The 5,697-nt window shown below is 40.5% G+C and overlaps 1 pseudogene; it reads right to left on the reverse strand.

The window, feature by feature from the left end:
- Window positions 1-648: 648 nt before the first annotated feature.
- On the reverse strand, window positions 649-1,697 carry LOC100441762 (gem-associated protein 2-like; annotated as a pseudogene).
- Window positions 1,698-5,697: the final 4,000 nt, after the last annotated feature.

Raw genomic sequence — 5,697 nt, forward strand, 5'->3', positions numbered from 1 at the left:
GAAGTTCCAGGAGGGTGGATCCTATTTTTTTTTTTTTTTTAATTTTTGGGACAGGGTCTTGCTATGTTGCTCAGGCTGGTCTCAAACTCTTGAGCTCGGGCAATTCTCCTGCCTCAGCCTCCCAAAGTGCTGAGATTACAAGTGTGAGCCACCACAACCAGCCGATCCTATCTTTTTTTTTTAATGCTTGATTAATTTTATTGCTGTGAACGCATTTGTCATTTACTCTAGATTATTTAAATTCTGATGCTAAGGCCATCCATTGTCTTTTGTTAGGAGTCAAACAAAATTTTAGTAACCAAAACATATTTTCAATAAAATTTTATATGTATATATGTAGATAAACAACAAAACAATACCAAGAACCTATGTAAGATTTCATCATACAATTTCTATGCAAGCTGCTTGATTATAGAAAACTGTTCAAACTGTTCATCAAAAACTGGGGGGTGATTTTTCATTGATATTTCAGACATTCAGAATATACTCAGAAAAACGTATATTCTGAGTATCAACCTGAACAGCACAGGTTAAGATGTGAACTCCTCACATAGTGTTGAAGATGTGTGGCAATCTGTACTTGAATTGGCATTGCATTTCCTCAGAGTTAAGGTGCCTTTGTGAGAAATATCTTCTATTCCTGAGAGATCAGCTACATAAAGATGGCTCATCAACTAAATCATATTGGTCAAAATACCTGCTAAGCAAGCAGACTAATAAATTCAAAGCAGGAACCTTCTCATCATCTTTGCTCTCCCCTAAAAGCCTCACTTCAGAGCACCTTGCAAGCTGCCGAATCAGTGAATGAGCCTGAGGTAATAAAGGCTTTTCCAGACAAGTCAATAAAGCATAAAGCCATCTTCCTTGTGCAGAATCTACTCCGGGACTTTCAACTGTGGCTGGTCCAACAGCCCCATCAGCACATAACTTTTCACCCAGAGAAAATTTCTTCCAGCCTTCTTCATCTTCAGATTTTGGCATAGTCATATTACTATCCAACTGTTATGATTTCCAGTGACTTCTATGTTTGTTCACATTCTGTTGAACAGTTGAAAACAGTGCCACTTGTTGCTGTTGCCGCCGAAGTGTTGGGGAATAACCTTCAGGGGCCAGTTGGCATCCTGAAAGAAAAATATTAACACTTTGCTTCCTTTTCAACTTCTTTTTTTTTTTTTTTTTTTTTTTGAGACGGAGTTTTGCTCTTGTTGCCCAGGCTGGAGTACAATGGCATGATCTCAGCTCACTGCAACCTCCACCTCCCGGGTTCAAGCAATTCTCCTGCCTCAGCCTCCCAAGAAGCTAGGATTACAGGTGCGCACCACCATGGCAGGCTAATTTTTTGTATTTTTAGTAGAGACAGGGTTTCACCATGTTAGCCAGGCTGGTCTCGAACTCCTGACCTCGTGATCTGCCCACCTTGGCCTCCCAAAGTGCTGGGATTACAGGCATGAGCCACTGCTCCCGGCCTTCCTTTTCAACTTCTTTGGGTCAATTTGTGCTACCACAACATCTGGACATTGAGCTGCTTCGATCTGGACCCACCTCAGGCATTCCTGAGGTGTCCTCAGGGTTACCAAGGGATCAAAACCTTCTATCAAGTTGCAGAGCTCTACCGGCAATAGCTGAGGCATCATCTCTTCCATTGCAGACTCCGCTGGTACCCAAACCATGGTTTTCAAACCACCCAATCCTATCTTTTTGATCACTGATTTAGATTCAGGCTAGTATAGTGTCCAACACATAGTAGATACTCAATATATATTTGTTGAATAAAGGGATGGAGAATACATAGGAATCTTTACATTCTACTTTTAATTTTTTTTTTTTTTTTAAAGACAGAGTCTGGCTCTGTTGCTCAGGCCAGAGTGCAGTGGCGCCATCTCAGTTCATTGCGACCTCCACCTTCTGGTTCAAGGGATTCTCTTGCCTCAGCCTCCCAAGTAGCTGGGATTACAGGCATGTGCCACCACGCCCGGCTAATTTTTGTATTTTTAGTAGAGCCTGGGTTTCACCAAGCTGACAACGCTGGTCTTGAATTGCTGACCTCAGGTGATCTGCCCAAAGTTCTGGGATTACAGGTGTGAGCCACTGTGCCCAGCCAGATTCTGCTTTTAAATTGATGTGGATTCCAGAGAGTACTGATGGAAGACTTTCTCTCTAATCATAACCTGATTTTCTCCACCCATAGCCAGGCCATTAAAGCAGCTCAGTGCCTCAGTTATTCAACTCTAAATGACTCCTCATTACACACACTACACTGTTTTGTCTTAACCATTTCCCCCTTTTATGTCTTCATTATCATCTCTGTCCCCTCATTCTCTGCAGCTAATTTTTCTTCCTTCTTTGTTATAAAAATTTAAAAACAAAATTATTAAGAACCATCTCCAACTAGTGCAAAAATAGAGCTCCATGGAGCAAAATTAATAAGCTAGAAACAGACCTTAATGCATATATCAGAAAGTCGGTCTATAATGAGGAAGGCATCACAAGTTTCTGAGGAAACGGAGAATTTTAGTGCTGGGATAATTGGCTAAGTATTCTGAGGGGTAATAAACTTATGTCCTAATTTCCCAATGTTTGCCAAAATAAATTCCAGATGGATTAAATAATCTTATGTAAAAATTGAAGGAATAAAAGTAGAAAAATATGCAAATGTCTACTCTCCAAATGAAAAATGCCATTCTAAGCTTAATAATTTTTTTTTTTTTTTTTTTTTTTTTTAGACAGTGTCTTGCTCTGTTGCCCAGGCTGGAGTGCAGTGGCACAATCTCAGCTTACTGCACCCTCCATCTCCCAGGCTCAAGCAATCCTCCTGCCTCAGCCTGTTAAGTAACTGGACTATAGGCTTGCACCAACACACCCAGGTTTTTCTTTGTATTTTTGGTAGAGATGGGCTTTTACTATACTGCCCACGCTGGTCTCGAACTCCTGAGCTCAAGGGATCTGCCCACCTCAGCCTCTCAAAGTGCTGGGATTAGAGGCGCAAGCCACTGTGCCTGACCAATAATAATGCTTTTAAAGCCACAGAGGAAATGTTAAACTGTTGACACCACCCTATCACATAGGAATTTATCCTCAGACAAAAAAACTGATATGCTTGCCAAGATTGATGTATAAGAATGTTCTTTTCAGTGTTAACTCTGTACCAGGAAAAAGGAAACTAGCTTTTATTCTGGACAAGGAGAGAGCACCTCTCCCTTGTCCTATCGGAGATTGTTCAGGGAGGCTGACCTAATAGTTTGGCCTGAATTTGTAAGAGAAAAGTTTAAATTATAATAATCTGCAAATTCTTTGAATTGCTAAAGGTAAAAATCAGGGATGGGAGACATTTGTTTAGGAAAACTCTTTAATGATGTTTGCAGATAACAGATTAGGTAAGTTTCATCTAGGGGGAAGTGATTAATAGAGATTTCAAATGCTGCCCCAGACTACATAATAGGACTTATAAATAATTTTTCCCTGAAGGCAAGGAAGAAAGAGGGGGAAGTCCAAGACTGGGTAGAAGAGGTAAGAAGGGAAAATAGAAAGAGCTTCAGGCAGAGCCCTAGGTTACCTGTGAGTGTGAGGCATCATGCTTACATGTATATATATGTATATACCTATATACATATACAAATGTATATGCAAACAGTTCTTTTAAAAGAACTGTTGAAAAAAATCAGAATATATGTATTCATATTTGTATAATGCATATATGTGTATATATATATACACATTTACATATCTGTAATGTATAGGTATATACGCATATATACACATGTATACATTATAGATATTTTATATATTACGTGTGTATATACACACATATAATTGTATACACACATATATAATTTTAAAATATTCATTTAAATCATATGATGTACAGGCCGGGTGCAGTGGCTCACACCTGTAATCCCAGCATTTTGGGAGACCAAGGCAGGCAGATCACTTGAGGTCAGCAGTTGGAGACAAGCCTGACTAACATGGTAAAACTCCATATCTACTAAAAAATACAAAAATTAGCCAGGTGTGGGTGGTGCGTGCTTGTAGTCCCAATTACTTGGGAGGCTGCAGCAGGAGAATCACTTGAACCCGGGAGGTGGAGGTTGCAGTGATCTGAGATCATACCACTTCCTAGAAATGGAATTGCTGGATTGAATGGGGATGTGCATTTGCCATTTTCATGAATACTGTCAAATTGCTCTCCCATCAGCAGTGTGCAAGTGCCTGGTTTCTAACACCCTTACCATCACCATGTTTAATACTCAATTTTAAGTTGTTTTCTTTCTATGCTGCAACTTCTCTCTGTTACTGCCACATGTTCAGTAAAAGTATGTGTCACAGAGTAACATGGGCTTTGGGGAATGAAGAAGGAGAAGGAAAGTACTTTTAAAGGTACTGTTGAAGAAGATCAGAACATGCCATCCCAAAACATGCCACTTAGACATATTGACTATTTTGAACTGAAGGCAACTGAGAGACAGCTGATTTCAGGGTCAGGCTTGTTAATACTTGGATGAGAGAAACAGCAGATGCAGGAAGGGTTCCCTAACCTCCTCTTTCTACCTAAAAGGAGGGCATAAATTTCCTGCCAGAAAGGTACCCTCCCTACAACAGGAAAAGGAGAACATTCTTATCAATGGAGGTGGGGAATTGACATCAACATGAATCTGCAGAAACAAACCTTACTAAAATAATACATCTGGCTGGGTGCAGTGGCTCGTACCTGTAATCCCAACACTTTAGGGGGCTGAGATGGGTTGATCACTTGAGGTCAGGAGTTCAGGACCACCCTGGTCAACATGGCGAAACCCTATCTCTACCAAAAATACAGAAATTATTCAGGCATGGTGGCACACATGTGTAGGCCCAGCTACTCGAGAAGCTGAGGCAGGAGAATTGCTTGAACCCGGGAGGCGGAGGTTACAGGGAGCTCAGATTATGCCACTGCATTCCAGCCTGTGCAACAGAGTGAGACTGCCCCCTAGCTCAAATCCCTTTTTCCTTTGCCTCTTCATGTTTCTACATTTTATTGCTCTTTGTTAAAATGATATATAAGCCCCTGGGTCTAGTCATTTATTTGAGTCTTCCTTTCTTTTCTACGAAGGCCTCCATGTGCACATAAAATTTAGAATATTATCAAACTAAATTTGTATGCTTTTCTCCTGTTAATCTGTCTTTTGTCAGTGAAAGTCACAGTTCTCAGTCACAGAACTTATAAGAATAGAGGAAAAAAAGGCCCCCTTCTTCACTGTCAAATGTGTGAGGGGAAGCAGGGTCAGATGAGACTAGCATGTACTAGAGATAAGATGATGAGAAGGAAGCAAGACTTAAGGAATTTGTTGTGAGAAAAGACCAAAAATATTATTTCCCTGAAAATCCAGTCTACTCTGGAGTTGCCAAGTATGTGCAATGGATGCTGGAGTCATTAATATGGTTATTAAAGGAAAAAGACATCCCAGAAGGCCACAGATTTTAAGGACTCTTAGGTTGTTATTATAAGGGTGAAAATCTCCCATCCAAGAGGGAGATGGTATCTGGCTCTTCCAGTGTATTCACTAATACACTAGTGCTGGAAGAATTATCATGCTACTTCCCAGATCTTCCAGAGTAAAGGGGAACATCAGTCTTGAAGCTCCCAGGCTCCAGTTTCTGTCTCTAGGAGAATCCATTCCTTGAACTGGTAATCTGAGAGTGGAGCACACTATATCCTAAAGA

Source organism: Pongo abelii, chromosome 2 (assembly GCF_028885655.2).
Source record: "Pongo abelii isolate AG06213 chromosome 2, NHGRI_mPonAbe1-v2.0_pri, whole genome shotgun sequence".
Lineage (NCBI taxonomy): Eukaryota > Metazoa > Chordata > Mammalia > Primates > Hominidae > Pongo > Pongo abelii.